The sequence below is a fragment of the Anolis carolinensis genome, chromosome 4 (genome assembly GCF_035594765.1).
Source record: "Anolis carolinensis isolate JA03-04 chromosome 4, rAnoCar3.1.pri, whole genome shotgun sequence".
Classification (NCBI taxonomy): domain Eukaryota; kingdom Metazoa; phylum Chordata; class Lepidosauria; order Squamata; family Dactyloidae; genus Anolis; species Anolis carolinensis.
The window spans coordinates 128174062-128196502 of NC_085844.1; the positions used below are offsets into that span (position 1 = coordinate 128174062).

At 41.0% G+C, this 22441-nt stretch overlaps 1 protein-coding gene and 1 long non-coding RNA gene across 7 annotated transcripts in view; one reads left to right on the forward strand and one right to left on the reverse strand.

Moving 5' to 3' along the window:
* brinp2 (BMP/retinoic acid inducible neural specific 2) overlaps nucleotides 1-22441 on the forward strand; it is a 117726-nt gene that overhangs the window by 17403 nt on the left and 77882 nt on the right. Inside the window, exon 1 of one of the 5 annotated variants that reach the window (XM_062977762.1) lies at nucleotides 22398-22417. The exons of the other annotated variants lie outside the window; for them this stretch is intronic. The gene's annotated coding sequence lies outside the window, so the exon portion shown is untranslated. Of the gene's footprint in view, nucleotides 1-22397; nucleotides 22418-22441 lie in introns of those variants that run through there. 5 annotated transcript variants of the gene reach the window in all.
* On the reverse strand, nucleotides 10083-12644 carry LOC103278595 (uncharacterized). 2 transcript variants are annotated; one of them, XR_506189.3, is made up of 3 exons: nucleotides 12464-12644; nucleotides 10349-10638; nucleotides 10083-10232 (listed from the first exon to the last, which is right to left on the reverse strand). It is a non-coding gene; the product is annotated as an uncharacterized LOC103278595 (long non-coding RNA). The 2 variants fall into 2 exon arrangements; XR_506188.2 differs by lacking the exon at nucleotides 12464-12644 and adding an exon at nucleotides 12114-12213.

A 22441-nucleotide genomic window follows, 5' to 3' on the forward strand; every position in this document is an offset into this window, starting at 1 on the left:
TATTTCAACTTATTTTAACAGTCTTATCCACCTATTTCAACTATGTTTTACTCTGCCCCGAGCCTTGAGAACATCAAAATTAACTCTATTATTGAAATAATAATAATAATAATAATAATAATAATAATACAGTAGAGTCTCGCTTATCCAACATAAATGGGCTGGCAGAATGTTGGATAAGCGAATGTGTTGGATAATAAGGAGAGATTAAGGAAAAGCCTATTAAACATCAAATTAGGTTATGATTTTACAAATTAAGCACCAAAACATCATGTTATACAACAAATTTGACAGAAAAAATAGTTCAATACACAATAATGCTATGTAGTAATTACTGTATTTACGAATTTAGCACCAAAATATCACAATGTATTGAAAACATTGACTACAAAAATGCATTGGATAATCCAGAATGTTGGATAAGCGAATGTTGGATAACTCTACTGTAACTGCAAAAGCTCTAGCATAAACTAGTATAGGTGGTCCCAGTGGTAATCGGCACACTGGGTGTTGTGCCAAAAGATCTCAGCCGGCATTTGGAAACAATAAATATTGACAAAATTATGATCTGTCAACTGCAAAGGACCACCTTACTGGGATCTGCGCGCATCATCTGAAAATACATCACACAGTCCTAAACACTTGGGAAGTGTTCGACTTGTGATTTTGTGATACGAAATCCAGCATATAGATCTTGTTTCCTGTGACACACTATGTCTTTGTGTCAGTAATAATAGTAGTAATACAGTTCATTTACTAACTGAATTACTGATACTGAAGGAGGTGATTCTCTAGCCCAAGTGACAACAATCCCAAAGGTCCCATTTCAGTCACTAGTCTAGAGGCATTCTGTGCTGGGGAGCCTAGGGGATAAAAGCCTCTTGACTTGAAGGTTGGGTTACTGACCTGAAGGCTGCCAGGTTCGAATCCCACCCGGGGAGAGCGTGGATGAGCTCCCTCTATCAGCTCCATCTCCATGTGGGGACATGAGAGAATCCTCCCACAAGGATGGTAAAACATCAAAACATCCGGGCGTCCCCTGGGCAACATCCTTGCAGACGGCCAATTCTCTCCAGAAGCAACTCCGGTTGCTCCTGACACGAAAAAAAGTTACTAGTCTAGAGGCATTCTGTGCTGGGGTGAGGTGGTGTGTCCACAGAGAGGGCTCTGTGCCCCGCCCGGCACATGTGCCATAGGTTCGCCACCACTGGTACAGAACAGCAAATTTGAGCAATTGTAATTACAACAGGACGAATGATTCTACTGTGAGTTTTAGTCTGAACATTAGAAAGTTATCCAAGGTACAGAATATCTTTGGCGAATGGGATTCAGCACTCTGGATAGTTCCTTTCCAATTCAGATTAAAAATTGGAGAGGCGTCACTAACAAGGAAAGCGCCAGCCATTGGTGGTATTAGGAATAGTTAAGAGCCCTGTTAAAGAGCAAGAGAATGTTGTGTGTCAGCCACAGCCAGCAGAGCTGGAAGAATGGAAAACATGGGCAGACGTGCAACAGGAAAATGGACTTACAGGGTGACAGGTTTCTACTTTGCCTTGCCTCCACATAGTGATGTTTTGTAACATGGAAACAGGGATTGGAAATAAAGGCTAGCCCATGTGGTTGCCACAACAAATTTCACTGAATACCAAGGCCTGTACTGCGTGTAGCTCCAAACCTAGATCTCCATCTTCTAGTGCTCTCTCTATCTATTGCTCCACAGTCATGCTTCAGATTGCAAGGCTGCTAGCATATTTCACTTTAGCCCCACCTCAGTAAGGGTTCATTTTCACTCACAGACTAGCCACTAAATTTTGGAGATTCTCTTATGAAGCTTGGTTGTTACAACCCATTCAGCAAATTTATAGCTTTTCTCTTCCCATTCGTATAATGCAAAACAGTTCATCTGCCTGAGGCATGTGCCCTTCCATGTTACAAAACACATTGCATCATTTCAGGTGCAGCCACCAACATTGTGCTGTAATGGCAACAAGTCTTGCAAGCTGAGCTGGGTCTTTGAACAACCCCACCTGAAAAACTGGGGGCTGACATGCTTGTGCAGGGAGTCATGCTCACAGTCGACCAGCAGGGGTCAGCCTTTCCTCTCCTGTTTCCTTTTCTCTAAGCTCTTTGCTACATTAGTCGCTTGCTTGGAGAACATGTCTCCTGGATGGGGCAGACACCTGAGCTTGATGGCGGAGTTGCTCAAACCTACCTTCAGCCATAGATAAATAGCATGGCAATCGGTGATATGAGGCAAGGGCCATCTTCTCCACTTCTGTCCACACTTTTTAAAAACAAAGCTTTCTTTATGCTGGCACAGACATTCTTCATACATACTGTGCAGGAATACTTGATATTTATTTATATAGCAGTCTGCAATGTTCAGTGTGCTTCACTTGCATTTCATTTTTTTCATTGTATCATGCCTTTCCCCAAGTAAGCTTCAAGTAGTGTCCTCCACAAGTTTACCCTCACATTGCTCAGAGGTAGGACAGGTTGAGAGAGAGAGAGAGAGAGAGAGGGAGAGGGAGAGGGAGAGAGAGAGGGAGAGAACAATCTTTGCCATTCTAGATTAATATCTTTAGGATAGGAGAACTTGAGCATACAGAGAGTTCACAGTGGAACAGAGGCCACTTTCCATTATTTATTATCTTGGAATGAAGCAGACATCACATTATTGGGACTTCTTGTTGACACTGTATGCCTGCATAATAACTGTTGAATGTCATTAATGGAGGAAGGGAAAACAAAGGCCACATGACTTTTTGACAGCAGAATTCAGCAGAGTTTTACACAAGATATTCAAAACAAGGATAGTTTGTCTGAGAATAAGGTATTTCAGCCCTGGTAGTAAACTTATATAATAATAAATTATTTATGTCCTGCCCTATCAACCCAAGGGGACTCAGGACAGTTTGCAACAAGTAACAGCAAACATTCAGTGCTGTAATAATAAAGACATTGCCATAAAAATTAAATAATGACATTACAAAAATTACATTCCACGTCTAACCATTGAAGGACAAGACAGGATTAAAAACTAGTGACAATTAAAATGTAAAAGCCAACTCAGTAGCCTTAGAGGTCCATTAACTTTATAAACCTGCTTCAGAGTAGCTTGTTTTGGAGTGGATTGGGCATAGAATGCAGTGTGTGTGTGTGTGTCTACCCAGATACAGATTTGGTTATTTGGTTTTCTGGTGACATGTTTAAACTAAGTGGATAAAATTTAGTTTGAGTCTATGCCACAAAAATAAAGAAAATGTTGACTGAAGAAATGTTCAAACAGCTTTTAGAGAAGATTTTTTAAGACCAAGCCAGGGAGTGCTGTATACTGTTTTGTATATTTTAATAGGGTTGTAAAGATTTTAACTATTTTAAATACTCCTGTGTTTAATTCTATTTTAATGTTTACACATCTTAGGTTGTAAATTATACATTGTCTTATTTTTAACTTTGCTAGCCCCTTTGAGTCTTTTTAAAGAGCAAAAGCAGGATAATTACGATGATGATGCATGACATGGCCTCCAAAATGCGTTGTGATTAAATGCATATGATGGTACTGGGTGTGGGTATTAAACTGCAGCTCCAAGAGTCCTCCAGTGAGCAGGATCCCTGCCCAAAAATAACTTTCTAGAATGACATATAATACAAGCTGGTCATACCTCTGCCCTAATAGTGGATGAATCCATTAGCAATGGGTCAAACAGTTTTACCCAAGAAAATTCAAACTGAACAAAAGTTAGTGTCATAATTAGCAAGCAGCATGTCAGATTAACAGTTTCCTGATTAAGGGCTCTTCCTTGGGACCATATACAGTGAGCACAATGTGGGTTTAATTTCATGACACACATAGCGCTCAGATACTCCAAAACATGAATGTCCAAGTCCCTATTTAAAGTGCAGCATGCGTTCTTCAGGGAGCCCACTAGCCACCTGGTTTTTGTTGTTGTTGTTGTTGTTGTTTTTTAACTTTGAGCAGCTTCCACAGGGACATGGCAATTGGCAGTGATGGTGGCGCTCCTGCTCAGTCAGGAATGACTGTGCAGGAGTGCTGCTGTCACAACTGTTAAAAAGACAAGTAAATCACTGCTAGAGAAATCAAGCTTGAGCTGTTCCTAGAAGCCAAGACACTGTTGTATTTGGCCATATCATGGAAAGATATGACTTACTAAGAAACACAATAATTCTTGGTAAAGTAGAAGGTCGTAGAAGAGGAGGAAGACCTCATTCCAGATAGATGGACAAACTCTAACTATCTCTCTGTTTATCTGTGTATATGTGTGTCATTGTGTTTCTTTATAAAACTCTGCTAAGCAATGCGGAGGGGAGGGGCTTTCCATTACTTCATTTCATAAAGGAGGGCATTTAAGATGAAAAGCATTGTTACACTATGTAACAAAATTTGAAAAAAAAATCTGTTCCTGGTTTGAAAGTATTGTTTCCCCTATTTAATTTTGTGGGACTTACTTTGAAAGTAGTTGTTACATTCCAGAAACTTCATTTTTTGCGACTGCCAGCACAAACTATGCTGAATTGGTTGAGATTTTATGACAGTGGTTCTTAACTTTGGGTCCCTAGATGTTTTTGGCCTACAACTCCCAGAAATCCCAGCCAGTTTACCAGTGGTTAGGATTTCTGGGAGTTGAAGGTCAAAATATCTGGGGACCCCAGGTTGAGAACCACTGCTCTATGAGATATTCATTGAAATGTGCTGGAGGATGTCTCGCAAAAACAAAGTTTTTGCAGTTTAATAAACCTTTTCTATGTTTTTATGATACAACAAATTAAGAAATGACATTTATAACCAGGAACAAAAACTGTGTTACATACTGGAATAAAACTAAAAAATACATACAACTATGATGTGTGACCATTGTTAGCAAATTTAGATGCACAAAACTTGCAGTTTGTCATATTGAGTGTAAGAGGACCTTTGTTTCTGCTTTGAGTATATGCTAAGCGAGAAAAGGCAGAACAACAGCAACAACACCAACCAATCATGGACTCTCCAATCACATCTGTTTAGATGGGGAGGACATGTGCATTTTTCTCAATTGTCAAACTTCTTCATTGCAGTTTTCAGACCAAAGTACATGCTCTTGTGGATGGTGGCACTAAACTATGGAGGTCCTTAGAAATAATATCTGTTGATTGCTGTGTTTGGTGCGCTAACCCTAAATCTTTCAATGCACCACAATTTCTTTTGTTTCAAGCAAAACCAACCATCTCAGGCAACCCCATGCTGTCTGTCTTCCAGCAAAACTATGATGTGTTTCTATTTCCTTACTGAAGCTGATGACACTGGCATCCTTGGGAAGATACAGTATACTAAGGCATGGCCCAGATTTCCAATTATTAAGGCATTAGCTGATTGTCATACCAATTAGCATTGATTTTTGTCATGCTACATCAGTTTCATAAATCAACTTTTGCAATCAATTAGGTATATTTTAACTAGGGGCCAGACACCTTGTTGGACATGCAGTGGGCTGGAAACCTTACTCACAAGAAGAAAACAAGTGCACTATATGCCATTAATTTTATTGCAGTAAGGACAGTCTATATCTGCTCACCCAGCAATGTTGGTTCTCCTTCATGGGCATCCTTGAACCATTGTTCTGGAGCTCCTTTGGGGGAAGAGGGATTCTGTTTCTCTATCTTCCTTTTCCATCTAACACCCATAATGGTCAAGTTGCAAATCAGAGGTCACAGCTACCCTATTTCATGCTTCTGCGCAAGGGGGGATTGCTGTTACACCTTTTCCTGGCACGTACACCTGTATGCAAAGCTGACAGCTTGCAATCCAGATAATTTAGCTTTAGTAATATTGCCATATCAGCAAGAAAGTGGCTGCACTATTTGTTCTCAGGCACCTCACCCTACACTACAAACGTCCATCTGCAGAAGCAATAAGGTGGGAAATATGGAAAGGAGAGTGTATTTCAGCAGTCACAGTCTCCCTCCTCCATTAGTAAAAGAAAGTAATAAGCTCATGCACAACACAACATTTTCCTGCTTTTTGTGTCATGGGCTCAAATATACAGATAACCTTATTTTAAGCTTGGAAGATGCCTGTGACCTACTCTACTATTTTTAGTGGTCTGTGCATCTAAAAGCACTCCCAAAAGCACCGTCTTGCACATACCTTCGAATTTCTCTCCATAGTCAGCAGAACTAGCAAAAAGGTAAAAAGCCTCAGACTTTGTGTGAGCTCTTGCCTCGTGTTTCTGTAGAATCACAGTGTAAACATACTTTGATTATTGCAAAATAGTAATTTCAATATGAACTTGGCAAATGAATTACAGAGTCTCAGCAGTATATGACAAAGTGTGATATCTTAAACTATTTTCTCTCCAGAAATACACCGATATAATGTGTGCTCAAGCTTAAGGGAGTATCGCAGCTAAAAAATTGACTTATTTTCAACATACATTACAGAGTTTTGGCAGGTTAGATGGCAGGAGCTATGTAATTAGGGAGACTAACCTTAAAATATACTGTAGCTTTGGCTGAGCATTGTTGTTGCCATAGAAGCTGAACAGTGATAATGTCATAAATGGTCTGAGGTGCAGATGTGGGGACAGTTAACAGCAGAGAGAGAGAGAGAGAGAGAGAGAGAGAGAGAGAGAGACCAGAGTCAAGATTGTCAAAGATGCAAGGTGAGCAGTCAGTGGAGAAGTAAAAGCCTAAGGAAACAGTAGTTGCAGAAAGAAGACCTGTGTCAAAATAAGGAGCATTTAAGGAAACATGGATTGAAACATGGAAATAGGTGACAACAGGCCTAAAAGAGCTATAGCAGAAAAGGCATCTAGGTAGAGAGGACTAAAGTGGTCAAAGAGAAGGGGCTAAGCCAGGAGATAGGGTTCGCAAATGAAGATGCAAGTCAAAATCAGAAGATGGTATCCAAAGGAAGGTGAAAAAGTATTCTGCTAGACTGCAGTTGTAATCTTTAGCAGAGACTGGAAGGTTAAAAATGAATTTCATAATGTTAAATGTTTGGGAGAAATCAACTGATTACCACAAAGAATCGTAACTTAATTAGTTTACTTAGTTGAATTATTGCTGCTTAACTAAATGGAATCATTCATTCTGGGAGAGACAATAGCACTTACAGGGAGATGTAGGGAGGTTGTCACTGTTAATCCTAGGCACATGTTTCATTATTGCTGTTTTTGTTCTTTTAAAGATGATTTCCAAAATTTATATTTTTTTCTCAATGAACAATAAAGTCTAATAGGATTGCTGCCCAGAAGTAATGGGGGTCTAATATAACTGGTCTAACATAATTAGGTTGGGAAAAGCTGTCCTAAAATATGAAATGTATCTTACATCTTCTTACCTGTATCTTTCTTTTCCATCCTCCACTAAAGATCCCTCACTCATTTTTTTCTGAGGAAGTGAAGATTTTTTGCATAATTGAATCACTGGACCCTTTTTGCCCCCTTCTCCCAAATGGGTTGTGCAAAGATCAGCAGCTGAACAAATGTTTTGCAGGGTGGAACTGGAAATTCAAAGTTCAATCAAGGCATCTTTGGTTTAAATTATCAGGTATCAATCAAGGCCATTATTTTCAGCACCCATTTTGTTTTAACTGCATAACTAAAAAGAATGGATCAAAAAGAGGAATAGCTTCAAACTGCATTAAGTAGTCAGTGTAGATGACCCCCTAAGTCTATGACCCAGTTCACTACAGCATTTTTGTACAACTTTAGTGTTAATTGAGGAATCTAGTAAGTGAAATAATGAGGAAAATCCAATGAATTAATAACTTTGCAAGTTAATTAGCTAGCTTTTCAAGTTGTGGTCTTTAGTATTTCTTTGATTTTTCAAACATCAACAGGTCGGAATCTGAGGCATTAATTCAGCATTGCAAATCTAAATTTAAAAATAATAATTGATCTGCTGCAAAGTGGAATTTGATATCTGATAAATCTAGCCATATAACATAATTTGAGACAAAGAGTGCAATTGTAACTTTACCAAAAACATGTTTGAGCCATCACTAGACAAGCTGAAGCTGTGCCTAGTTCAAATTTATTTCAGCTAGGGAAGGGCAGGGCCACAACTAGCCTACACTGACCATATAATGGAGATTGGTTGATGTAGACTAATATAATTGAATTGCATATGAGTTGACATTGACCATATCATACAGTTTCAAATCGCATTTTATGGCCATCTAGATGAGGCCTAACCTATCAACCACTACCCAGCAGTCACCCCAACCCCAAACTCCACACAGTAGATCATTAGATCAACAAGAGACTGTTCCCTAATACAAGAGGAGTAGTTTCTAAAAGAGTGCTCCCTCCTGGTGTGATCTCACGATCATTGTGTTTCTCTTGCTACCATTCTCACTCTGTGCATTAAGGGAAGGTCTGTATGGTTTACACAAGGCCCCCCAATGATGAGTAGATAGGTCTAGCTGTTGAAGTGCCAGCTTCCATCCCCCTGGCAAATGCAAAGAGGTCTGGGAGCAAAGAGAGAAAGGCAAAGCAAAGAAAGCACAGTTTTCTTCCTCCTTGCATGCGTTCATTCCTTTGTCTGCACCTTCTGAAAGGAGCTAAAGGATGGGTGTAATACCAAGGACTGAGAGTTCACAGGAGATTGGTGTACAGTCATTTGGCTTGTTAAAATGTATTTTAGAAGATAGGTACCCTCTTACCTTGTCTGTTTGGAGTGCTTGTGCATTTCTCATATTAACTAAATGCAACACCAGAATCCCTGTGTCTTTAACAATTGTAAAGCAGAGGAAATTTCAGCAGGTGCAGCGGCTTCTGTAACAAACTAATTCTGCACAAGTCCCTTCCAGAAACCTAGCGTTCCCCAGCCATGTGGGTGGGGGGAAAGGGGGGAGTTGTAATCCAACAGCTCTCCAGGGATGGCTTTTTTGCACAGTTAGTTATTTGCTTATGGATCTCTCCTGTAAACCCAGAGGAATCTAGATTTGTAATTTCATGGGAACAGATAGTGTCTTCCATTTTTTCAAGCCCTCACTGACCATGGAATCAAACAGCCTGCTTCCATTTTTGGCCTGAGCTAGAGTTGCCAAGGCAGCTTTCAGTAGATCTAAAAGTTGCTGAGGCAAACCCTTTCTCAGAGGTTGCTGCACATTCAAATGAGGCTTTTCAAAGGGAATGCAGAAGTGCATTTTTGTGAGAGGATTCAGGACTTTGAAAGGAATATTCAACTCATGTTGAAAGCCTTTCCCTCCTAGTACTGAGATGCTGAACTGGAAATGTGAGGGGGACATGTGTGGCTGTGGGTGTGTATGCCAGAGAGAGAGATGTGTGACATTGCTTCCCTGCGGAGTCTGTTTGCCTGCCGCCGGTCTCTAATATTGGTGTTCTGTCTCCCACTACCGCTGTCTCTGGAGGCGCAGTGATTTCATTTTGCTTATTTGGCTGACAACACACAACCTGCTAGCTTGAGCAAGGTTCCTTAAACATAAACTTCTCTGAAGCTGGGATTTAATTAGCAGCTGCCGGGTAGGAAGAAAAGCACACAGCTTGAAAGGGCTTCGTGATTCAGGTCTGCAGGATTCAGCAATTTTGACATTCTAATTCTGCTATTTTTTTCACCTTTAAACCTCATCAAGCCAGCAACGTGATTCTTTTGTTATACACCAATGGCTGAATTTCTTCATTCTTATCTCTGTCTCATGCTGTGGGTTAAAACTTCTAATTCCTTCCAGTTGGACCCTAAAATAACAAATGACATTCAGTGCAAGCAAAGCAAGCAATTTCCAAATGGTCAAAAATGGGAACTTGGAATTATGGCAGTGCTGACCCATGGTGCTGTTTTGTTAAAAGGGGATGGATTCCACATTAGGCATAATGAGTAAAGGAAGGAAAACTGGCAATATCATATCATCCTTACCACAGAGGAATCATGAGTGGTCTATACACATTACACAATTATAAAACGATTCCACTTTAGGTGACAGAGCTACTTCCTACATACAGTACTCTTGTAGTTTGTAGAAGTATTAGAGCTCTCTGGGTAAGAATTCTAAATATTCCTCCCTAAACTACAAATCCCAGGATTCCACAAAATACTACCATGGCAGTTTATATGGAACCAGGATGCTACTTTATTGTGTTGAATCTGTCTTGGGACACATCATCTAAAATGGAAGTTGTAGAACTGGAAAATGGTGCAGAAGAGGGCACCTAGAATTATTCCAGTGCTGGAGCAAAATCCTTTATAAGGAAATGTTACATCTGGGCCTGTGTAGATTAGAAAATGGAGAAAAAGATAAAGCAAACATGATCAAGGTTTGTAAAATTATGCATCATCATTTGGAGAATGTAGATAGGGAGGAGCTTTACCCCTTCTTACTTACTAATTAGGGATATAAATCTTTATGTTCTTCCACATACAGATAGATTCAGTCTGGTTGGCCTATGTCACTGTGGAAGGTTCTTTATTGAAAAGTCTACATTTTGCAGAGTTCAGGTATGAGAAACCCACACCCCATATCTGATGCCAGCATTGCTTCACATTTTCAGGGAAAGAGTGATGTTGGCAATCTTTCTTTCCAGGCTCCTGTCCATAAGGAGTCCAGGTTTGGGTATAACTTTGGTTGAGCAAACTGGAACAAATAAGGATTTTGCTGTATGGCAATCTTCCTGCCTAAACAAAGAGAGGTGGTCTCAGATTTGTTGTTGAGGACCCTTAGCATTTTGCTTTTAGGGTTATCTGTTCCATGCCAACGTTACCTTACCAAGGTTGTATCCAGACTTCATAATCATCGTGATAGCCGGGAGACTATCCCAGCATATTATAACTCTTGAAGCATGATGCGCCCTTTATGTGTGGTCTCTTAACACAAAAGGAGGATAGTAATAACTCTCTATTCCATCACCTATTCTACTCTGTAGCGGTGGATCCCTATAACATTCGGAGGCTTATGGGAGTGCTAGGATCCCAGAAGTCCCCTGGTGATTCTCCAGCTGGCATGGCTGGCACTCTTTTCAATCTCTTGGTCATTTTTGGATGCAGAGATGATCTGAGCAATTGACATAATCTCTCCTAAGCACAACCATCTCTCAGACATTTGCTGCAGCTGAGGGCAATGAAGTGACTAGAAGAATAGCAGGAGCTCAAGTGGCATAATGTAAACAAGTCAATGTGATTGAACACTACTAGTCAGGGCTCATTATCAAACCTATTCAGTTGCCATCATGTAGCAAGGAAGCAGCTATTTTTGACACAATTGTGTCTGCATGGTGTCATCCAAGAGAGCTTTTTTGGGTAGTTTTCCTGGCACTCTGCAATTTGGTGATTTTAGAGAACCCTTAGAAACCTACTGAAAAACATTCACAGAGCACAATAAGGAGGCAATCACTCATATTCTTCTTGATTGGGATTGTCCAATCAGATCAATGTGTAATGAGGGGTCCCTTCAAGGTCATTTACCTGGCCCCGCCCTAAACTTTAGACTTAGGGTCTGAAATGACTTAAAGGCAAAAAAAACCCCATACTAATTAGCTTGACTACCTTATCAGCCAAGTAAGTTTATGTTGGTTGAAATTATTATTCACTTTAAATACTGTATTGTTCTTTCATGGGTTTTTTTGCAGTACAAATTAGATTTGTTCAGAGGATTTTTTTCATTTCTTCAGTTTGAGGGATCATGAACTAGCCCTTTGTTTAAAAAGTTGGAGCATGCCGAGGCAAGGGTAAATGTTTCAATTGGCCAGCTTGATTAGGATTGAATAGCTTTGCAGCTACAAAGCCTGACTGCTTCCTACCTAGGGGAAGCCTTTGTTCGCTTGTTTTAATACCATTGAGTAGACTTGCAGCTTCAAAGCCTGGCTGCTTCCTACCTTGAGGGATCATTTGTTGGCTAGCTTGAATACCATTGAATAACCTTGCAGCTTCAAAGCCTGACAGCTTCCTATCAAGGGGAAACCTTTGTGGACCACCAGACTACGCCACAGCAACGTGTGGCTGGGCACAGCTAGTAATATATAATAATACTGTAATACAATAATAATAATATAATTATACTATAATACAGTTATAATATGATATTATAATAGAATAATATGTATGATAGTAAAAATAATAATTTAATACTATTATAATAATATAATAATAAAGACCTGGGGGCTAACTGGAAACCCAAGCCACTCTCACTACTCTCCAAAAGCAGTCTTGCAACGGCTACTTCCGGAGAACAGGCAAGCAGCAACCAATCCAGAGAGGATAATATCTCACCTTCTGGCTTCAGAACACCGCTCCTCATTGGAAGAGCCAGGCATTGTGATGTCACATGCTCCGAATGGGCGGGGACAAGTCGATCCTGCTTATCCTAGCGCTTTAATACAGAACCCGTTAAAGCACAGATGCTGATGGTCAGTGGCCTTTTAATTGTAGGTGCCTCTCCACTGTAGAATTAGTGCAGTTTGACGCCACTTAATATAATAATAAAGTAGTGGTATCTCTTGCTCACCTCGCTGGGGCCCATGAAAAGGATTTTCACTTTCAGTGTCCCTCCTTTCCGTGGCTAGGCCACAGAGCCTCTGCTTCATGTAACTCGCCAACCCAAACTGAGTGGCGAGACGGGCCTGGCTGTTCCTGGTGGCCCTGCCCATGCCAGTTGCTAAAGGGAGGAGACTGCTTGTCCATTGCTAGCACCATTGCTAAGGGGAGGAGCTGTATGCTACAATGGTTGCTAAGGGAGGATGAGACTGATTGGCTGTTGCTAAGGGGCATGGTGTTACTTGTCTCAGGTGTGACAGGTTTGTGATAGTAGGTATGTGAATACCTTAAAATACTCACCAGTTCGAATGCTATGTTGTGTCCAAATTTGATATTAGTCGGTGAAATAGTTTGATAGATACCCCGTCCCTACAAATGGACATTACATTTTTATTTATATAGATGATGATGACGACGACGATGATGATTATTATATTACTGCTGCAATGGCTAGATAGCCATCTATTGGCCAATGGCTAGGACCCTGCTTGCACTTTACTCTTTTCCTCAGCTCTACCACACATCGTCAGACTAGTCTAACCCGCTTGTAGCAGCTCAACAGGCCGTGAGATCGAGAAACCCAGTTTGCACTTTACCCACCAACTTGCACCTTATCCACCTCCATTAATATATTCTTTTGTTGCACTAGCCCCGATCAAGCCTCTCATAGTGTCTAGGCCGTCCCTGGGATCTTGTCCATTGGTAGTTGAACTTCACCCAATGGATCAGTATTGAACTGGTTTTTAATTCTGTATGATTATGTTGTGTCATAGTAATTATGTCGATGTTTTATTATGGTTGTGTTATATGTTTTTGTATTGATCATATGTTTTGTATTTACATATGTATCATATGTTTTGTATTTACATATGTTGGAAACTGCCCTGAATCTCTTCGGGGAGATAGAGTGGTATATAAATACAGTTTTATTATTATTTATTATTATTGGGGGTACTTTGTGCTTTTCCTGAATGGCAGAAAGGAGTTGGACTGGATGTCCTCTGGGATTGTTCCTACTACTACTATTATTATTACAAAGGCGGGATGGCTGTCTGTTGGGGGTGCTTTGATTGCGTTTTTCCTGCATGGCAAAAGGGGGATGACCCAGATGGCCCTTGGGGTCTTCCACTGAAATACTGTTAAGTTTATGTTGGTTGAAAAGACTGCCCATGCCTGATGTTATTATATTATATTATATGTATGTACATTTTTGGGGCTCCAGGATAATCTTTTGCTTCAAAAACGTCTCTGCAGCTGAAAATGTTTGAGGACCCCTGCTTTAAGGGATAGTTGCTGCCCTGATTTAGGCACTATTTGATTAAAGTGAGCTACTAGATCTGTTTCAGGTAGACATTAGTTCTGAGTTTGACATTTATTTGGAGCTTTACTTGTTCACCTATGCCATCAAAAGAGCATCTTATAGGAAATCAAACAAGGATGACAGGGCATTTGAAAAACATAAATTGCATTTGTGTCCATTTTACATCAGATATTTCAAACTGATCTCATCCGAAGGTGTGTTCAGTTTCCAAGCACTCTCATTTATGAAAAATGAAACTGACAAACTGGAATATGTCCATGAGATGATGACAAAAATGGTGAATGGTATGGAAAGGAAGTCCTATGATATAGTTTCATCTATTTAGTTTGGAAAAGCAACAGCTGTGAAGTATTATGATAGCAATCTTCAAGTGTTTGAGGGGCTGTCCTATAGAAAAATGTAAAAATTCATTTTCAGCTATTTACAATAGGTTGAGGAAAGCAGACTTTGAATAACTTTACAAAGAAATTCCTGATGATAAGGGCTGTTTGACATTGGAACAGGTGGCAGTCTCTTTTTTAGTGGAAATTGTAAAGCTGAGGCTAGATGACCATCTGTCAGAAATGGTTCCGCTGTGAAATTCTTGGATCCATATAGGATTTGATTAGCTGAACCTTGAGATCTTGTCCTAATCCACAGTTCTATGGCTCTATGATTCTGGATTTGTCTGTCTCCCGAAACAGGCAGAGATGCCTTGGTTCTATAATGCTCTCATTCTATGTTTGCATAAATCATCCAAAAATGTCAGCGGTAGCATGAGGGATTATCATGCTGCTTTCAAACAATGCTTCCCTTATGTAATCACCTGGTCTTATTCAAAGAATTTTGCAGGAGTCCAGATGTCATTGTCTTCCACTTGTAACCCTCTTGCATTTCCTTCACTGCGGTTTCCATCTTTCTACACACACCCCCACACAGATACATTAAGAAGAAAAGATGGACTAACTGCAGAATACATTATCATTTAATAATAAATAATAATAACTTTATTCATACCCCACCACCATCTCCCCGTGGGGACTTGGGGCGGCTTAACGACGAGAATATGACAACAACATAGCAAACAGTACAAACAATACACTAAAACAATGAGATTTAAAAACAATGCAATACTAGAAACAACATAATAGTTACTTTAAAAACTGGAACATCAAATTGTTTGCACAGCAGAGGGCAACTAATACATCATTCCACCAGGTCCAAGAATAGAATCAAAATGAGTAAAGAAGGAACAAGGGAACAATTTCACTTAAAGTGCTATAGCATGTAGAGTGAGGAGCAAGATAAAGTGCCATTAAGGTTGTAAACATAGAGTAGATACCAAGTCAGATGGGCTATTTATTCAAATGCGCTCCGGAACATCCATGTCTTCAGTTGATGGCGAAAGATGGGCAGTGACGGAGCTAACCTGATCTCCCTGGGGAGAGAGTTCCAAAGCTGGGGGGCCACCACCGAGTGGATTATATGGCAGTGTGGACTCAAGATAATCCTGGGGAGAGAGTTCCAAAGCTGGGGGGCCACCACCGAGAAGGCTCTCTCCCTCGTCCCCACCAGCTGCACCTGAGACGGGCGGGAATGAGAGAAGAGCCTCATCATATGATCTTAAGGCCCGTGTAGGTTCATAGGGGAGGAGGCGATCGCAGAGATAGGCAGGTCCTGAACCGTTTAAGGCTTTATAGGTGACTAGCTGTGCCCAGCCACGCGTTGCTGTGGCAAAGTGGTCATGGTATTGGTTAAAAATTGTTGTGGAATATTTATTTGACATATGTATTTTTAAATTAATTTTATTGTAATTTATCTTTTTTATTTATTGTATTTTATTATTTTCTTGAATTATTTTTGGTTATTTTCTGTTATAGTATTTTATTGTATTAATTTTTTAGTCTTAATTATTTTTAGTGTTTTTATTATTTTTATTGTATTATTTGTATTTTATTTTTTATTTTAATATTATTTGTGTTTTTATTTATTTTATTATTTGTATGTATTATATTTTATTATTTGATTATATTATTTTTATTTATGTTTTTTAAATTTTATTATTTTATTTTGGTTTTTATTTGTTTTTTTGTATTTATTTTATTATTTTGTTTCTCTTCGTATTGGGTTGCTCTGAGTTCTGTGGTCTGCCTGGTCATGTTCCAAATGTATTCTCTCCTGATGTTTCACCTGCGTGTATGGCAGGCATCCTCAGAGGTTGGGAAATGTGTTGTAACGAAAGCAAGTGGGGTTTATATATCTGTGGAATGACCAGGGTGGAAGAAAGAACTGTTGTCTGCTTTAGGCAAGTGTGAATGTTGGAATTGGCACTGAATAGCCTTGTAGCTTCAAAGCCTGGATGGTTCCTGCCTGCCTGGAATGAACAAAATGTGGCTCCCAGTATTTAAAAAAAAATCTGTGAAATCAGGACAGTTAACTAAAGAACAGCACTGAGCAATCAGGGAATTCCAGACATGATGTACTGAGGGCCAGCTAACATCTCCCAACAAATTCAGTGGTAATCAAGGTGGCCAAGTGGAACATTCACAGTAGCCTCAGACAGATAAGAGTTGTCCCATCCTGGATATCATTGGTGAGATAGAAATAAACATCCCACTTGTCTGTTTTCAAACAGATCTCATCATCTCTGAGGATGGCTGGCATAGACATGTATGGCAGTGTGGTAGCAGATAGGGTCATGAGGGAATGTGATGTTTAATAGGCTTTTCCTGAATCCCTTATTATTATCCAACATATTCACTTATCCAACGTTCTGCCGGCCTGTTTATGTTGGATAAGTGAGACTGTACAGTATATTTATAATCTTATATTATCTGCTTAGAACTGAGCTCCTTCTACACAGCTGAATAAAATGCACACTGAAGTGGATTATATGGCAGTGTGGACTCAAGATAATCCAGTTCAAAGCAGATAATATAAGATTATAAATGGATTATATAGCTGTGTGGAAGGGCCTTGAGTCTACACTGCCATATAATCCAGTTCAAATAAGATAATTTGTATTTTATAGGCAGTGTGGAAGAGGCCCAAGTGAGGCCTAATTCTGCCTGTCCCCTGGGCTGAGTAGGTTGCTAGGAGACCAAGTGGGCAGAGCTTAGCCTTCTAACTGGCAGCAATTGGCTAAAAACAATTATTCCTCTCCCTCTAATTAGGACTTTATTTTTCTTTTCTTTTTGTTGTCGGAACCTAGGGGCAAGGAGGGTGGATTGTGCTGCCAAATTTCTACGTTCTGGGGCTTGTACTTTTGTTGTTTAGTGGGAGGGGAGGACACCATTACTCATTTATATATATAGATAACCTGCACCTTGAATTGAGCCCGGAAACTTATTGGTAGCCAGTGTAGCTGCTTAAATAGGGGGGTGGACCGCTCCCTATAGCTTGCTCCCGTTATTAATCTGGCCGCTGATCTTTGTACCAACTGTAGTTTTCAAACCGTTTTCAAAGCCAACCCCACGTAGAGCGCATTGCAGTAATCCAACCTGGAGGTAACTAAGGTGTGGACCACCATGGCCAAGTCAGACTTCACTAGGTACGGTTGCAGCTGTCGCACAAGCTTTAACTTCGCAAAGGCCCTCCCGGCCACCGCCGACACCTGAGCCTCAAGCGTCAGCGCTGAGTCAAGGAGGACCACCAAGCTGCGGACCTGTGCCTTCAGGGGGAGTGTGACCCCGTCGAGCACAGGTTGCTACCCTATGGCCCGATCGGCCACACGACTGACCTGGAGGACCTCTGTCTTGTCTTGATTAAGCTTCAAGGCATCATCCATCTAAAACAGTGGTTCCCAACCTTTGGTTCTCCAGTTGTTTTAGATTATAACTCCCATCTTACCAGCTGTTAGGAATTATGGGAACTAAAGTCCAAAACATCTGGAGGACCAAAGGTTGGGAACCACTGGTCTAAAAGGAGACACACTTGTTATGCCTCTTTCTGTTCCATGTTAAGCAGGCCCACCAAGAGGTCTTGTTAAGGAGTCCCCCAATACCCTTGGGACTGCAAACAAAACTTTAATTCAGGAGGTTCATGTATGAGTATGTCTCATTGTCTAGAGACAGTCACGTGTATCAGAATAATCACTGCTTGGTTTTCTCTCTGCTTCAGTTCTATCAAGATTGCATGTTTTTTAACTTTTGTTACCCAGAAATTGTTGTTTTATTTACACACAAAACATGCAATGTTTACAGCGGTTCCCCTGAACCCGCTGCAATTAACTTTTGGAATAATTAACCAAACCTTGGAGCTTTGTTCGATCTACTGTTGGCATCCCACTTTATATTGTAGTCATCGTTGCATAGATGAGTCTTGCATCCTCCCCTCTAATTAGAATATTGGCCTCCCTCAAAGCCTCTGATGAACCACTGACAATGCCACAATTCAAGTTTAGTTGTAATAGGAGCACAGTTGGCTTTTTACTTAAGAAATGATGGACAGTCCAGCCGGTCATTACATCTTTTGGGCAAGATGGGGCTTATGGCACTAGTCTTCTTTCTTTAAGCTGTCACAACACATAAGAGTCTCTGCATACTTTTCTCCTTCTGGGAAAATTGCGACTTTCTCTTCATGCCAAGTTGTGGTCTGGTTTCATTGTGTCAAGCAAAATTCCTTATCTGGCAGCAAAGCTTTATGGCAAAATAAATTGTACCATAACTGATAAAAAAGGTATTGCTTCATTAATTTGCCAACTTGGCAGATAGGTTTTCTGTGACCTCTCATTCATTGTAATCCATGCTTTCCCTCACTGCCTGTAACCCTCATTCCCTCCTGCCTATAGCAAACCTTCCAAAATCAGATTGGTTTGTAATATTGTGACCGTCTTCTCTGATGCATTGAAGGAGGTAGAGTGGAGAGGAGGTGCAACCGCAAACACACCAACTTTCACAGGTAAAATGTACATGACCAAACAGCATCAGGGTGTGATCAAGATGACAAGATTTATTTAGAAGGAACTTCGGAGAGGCCTTAGCATTTTGGTTTTGCCTATTTACAGGGAAAGAGAAGATTCTCCCCCCTTTTGTCCTACTCAATTAAATGAATGAAAATTGCCTTTGCATTTTGAACTCAGTTTGCACCAATAGAAGACAAAGCAAAGCGAGAAAGTGTGAGATGGTGAGAGAAATTGGCACATTTTAACAGTATCAAAAAAGTGGGATGACAGAAGATTGGGACTGTCCCTGTCAAGCTGGGATAGTTGGAGGGTATGCAGTCATAGTAGACTATGTATAGGGCATTCTAATTTCTTAAATAAAGAACTTACTGTGGAAACAGGAAACTATCAATAAAGCAAACCCTATTGAAATAAATAACCTATGTTGGAAGTTACCATAGAGTTGTGTTGGAGGATCTAGAAAATTCATAGAGAGGTGGTGTCATGGATACTTAGGCGATCCCTCATAGCTCGAGGAGGATTGTCTTCCATCTCTGGTGTCTTGGGGCTGAAGAGACCTATTCTTGATCTGCATGTTCTCCTGCAGTGAGGACATCGGTTTCCAGGTGGAAGGCGGTCCCGGTCGGGGTTCGCTTGGTGCTCCTTCCTCTTGGCACGTTTCTCCCTTAAGCCCTCCATTCGTGCCTCTTCGAACTCTGCAGCACTGCTGGACACAGCTGACCTCCAATTAGAGCACTCAAGGGCCAGGGATTCCCAGTTGTCAGTGTCTATGCCACAGTTTTTAAGGTTGGCTTTAAGCCCATCTTTAAATCTGCCCACCAACATTACGTTTCCCGTTCTTGAGTTCAGAGTAGAGTAGCTGCTTTGGGAGACTGTGATCATGCATTCGGACAATGTGGCCAGTCCAGTGGAGTTGATGGCGTAGGAGCATCGCTTCAATGCTGATGGTCTTTGCTTCCTCAAGCACGCTGACATTTGTCTGCCTGTCTTCCCAAGAGATTTGCAGGATTTTTCTGAGGCAACGCTGATGGAAACGCTCCAGGAGTTAAGTGTGACATCTGTAGACCGTCCACGTTTCGCAGGCGTAGTGCAGGGTTGGGAGAACAATGGCTTTGTAAACAAGCACCTTGGTATCTCTACGGATGTTCCGATCATCAAACACTCTATGCTTCATTCTGAAAAATGCTGCACTCACAGAGCTCAGGCGGTGTTGTATTTCAGTGTCGATGTTGACTTTTGTGGAGAGGTGGCTGCCAAGGTAGCGGAAATGGTTAACATTTTCTAATGTTACACCATTAAGCTGTATTCCTGGCATTGCAGAGGGATTAGCTGGTGCCTGTTGGAAGAGCACTTTGGTTTTCTCGATGTTCAATGAGAGGCCGAGCTTCTCGTATGCTTCTGCGAAGGTGTTTAGAGTGGCTTGTAGGTCTTCTTCTGAGTGCGCACAGACTACGTTGCCATCGGCATATTGGAGTTCTATAACAGATGTTGTTGTGACCTTGGTTTTGGCTTTCAGTCTGCTGAGGTTAAATAGCTTGCCATCTGTCTGATAGATGATTTCCACACCGGTGGGAAGCTTCCCATCAACAAGGTGAAGTATCATAGCGATGAAGATGGAAAATAAGGTGGGGGCAATAACACATGGATAGCGTGTATGATATCATGGATAGCGTGTATGAGGGTTTGCAGAGTGAGGGCTTGGCTGTTGACCAAGAACCCAGCAACACTTTCAGCCACACCCAGAAGTAACAACTGTTTAGCCTACTGGGCAAACACAAGAGGCCTTCCTTTGTGGAGCTAAGCAGAGATAAAGCTCAGCTGAGGAGATCAACAGGGCTTGCTGAGAAGGCCAGCAACTGGGATCAGCTGTGAAAGCATTTAAGGCAAGGGTGTCCAAACATTTTTTGCAAAGAGGGTCAGATTTGGTGAGGTGGAAATAGTTGATCATTCAACCTGACATTTTTAACCATTGACATTAAATGCAAAGAAACTATTTTATGAATTTTTATTGCCAGTGGAATACTTTCAGTTCTTCACACAGAACACAAATAGATCTAAAATTGAAGTCTCTTTTAAAGAGGAAAAAGCAGGATATAAATGATATCTATAATTTATCTGTACGAATTTTTAGTTGTATTTTAAAACATGAGTAATAGGAATTAAGCACCACCTTTGAGACTCATTAATTTCAGCATGTGCTTTTGTGGATTTCAATCCAATCCTTGGACATATTGGTGGAGTTAATACTAAAGCACCACGTGGAATAGCATAATAGCATACAGAAAGACACTAACTGTGATCATGCTAATAACGGCAAATATGAATCATCGATCTGTTGAGCTTTTAGTAATCTTGAAATTTGAAAATACCTAACAAATCTGCATACCTGGAAGATTAGCTTCTTTGGGGTGAATTTGTATGTTGCACCTGTAGGTTTGCTCCCCGCCCCCGCTCAGTAGATGACCCCCTCCCCACCTTTACAGAAGGAGATGGTGGGAGGGGAGAAAGAGAGAGAGAAGAAGGGAAATCAAATCTGATATAACCGGCCAATAAGGCAGAATCAACAGGGTGGGGTTTTTTTTATAGAAGAAACACCCTGTGGAGCTGGACACAAACATGGGCATGGCATAGCAGAAGGTGGGGCTGCAAAAAAGCCACCATTCAATGCTCTGTCCCAGAGCACATGTGCGAAGGTGGCTGAGGAGGGAGCATGCGAGATAGAGAGTGACTACGGTTGGCTGGTTAGTTGAGGAAGAGAGGAAAAGGGAGGCGGTGGGCTGTGAGGTGCTAGCCGGCTTGAGTGCCATCTTCCAGTGAAATATAAAATTGCTATTTTGTACACATGTATTTTATACTATGGTCAACAGTGCTGGCGGGCCTCTTGTTATTGATTAGTGACAGAGCCTGGAGGCCAATGGAAATTTGAACACGGGTCACAATTGGCCACTGGGCCAGACTTTTGACATGCCTGATTTAAGGACTTGCAGTAAGTTACCAGATTGCTGGCTACAACTTTTGTATCTGTGCCTGGCCTTTGAAACGTTGACTCTCATGTACATACATTTTGGAATTTGAAGTGCTTCTGGACTATGGCTCTTGACTTGTGGACACAATCTCATTGCGTGGAATCCTGGTATTTAGCTTTGACTCTGGACTGGACACTTGGCTTCCCCTTCCACTTGTTCCCTTGGGCTCTGTTTCTTCCATGGATTAATTAGCTTGATCTTAGTCTGTAGTACTCCTGTCAGTGTTTCAAGGCTCAGGACAGGCATCCTCTTTAGAAATTTGTTAGGTTTTCCAACATGACTCTAGGTGAGTGGTTCCCAACCTTTGATCTTCCATTTTGGACTTGGGTTCCCACAATTCCTAACAGCTGGTAAACTGGTTGGGATATCTGGGAGTTGACACTTGACAGGCCAAAGGTTGGGAATCCTTGCTCTAGGTTAACATCTGTTGGTAGCATATCTTATAATCACCTCAAGGACCTAGACATTTCTCAGCTTCTTCATCTAGGGACTCTCTTTTCTACAGGGCTGGGGCTCTGAGCAGGGAATGCAGACCATTTGATAAAACTGCACTGGCTCCTGCCTGGAACTAAAAGGAGGACTCATCTGAAGGTCGGTCTGCTACCAAAAGGATTGCCATTGAAGAGGATTTGCTCCTTTCAAGAGCCACTTCAGGAGTGGCACAAGGATGAGGGCCAGCAGCACTTTCAGCCCAAGGTATCCTCATCCCATTTCAGCAGG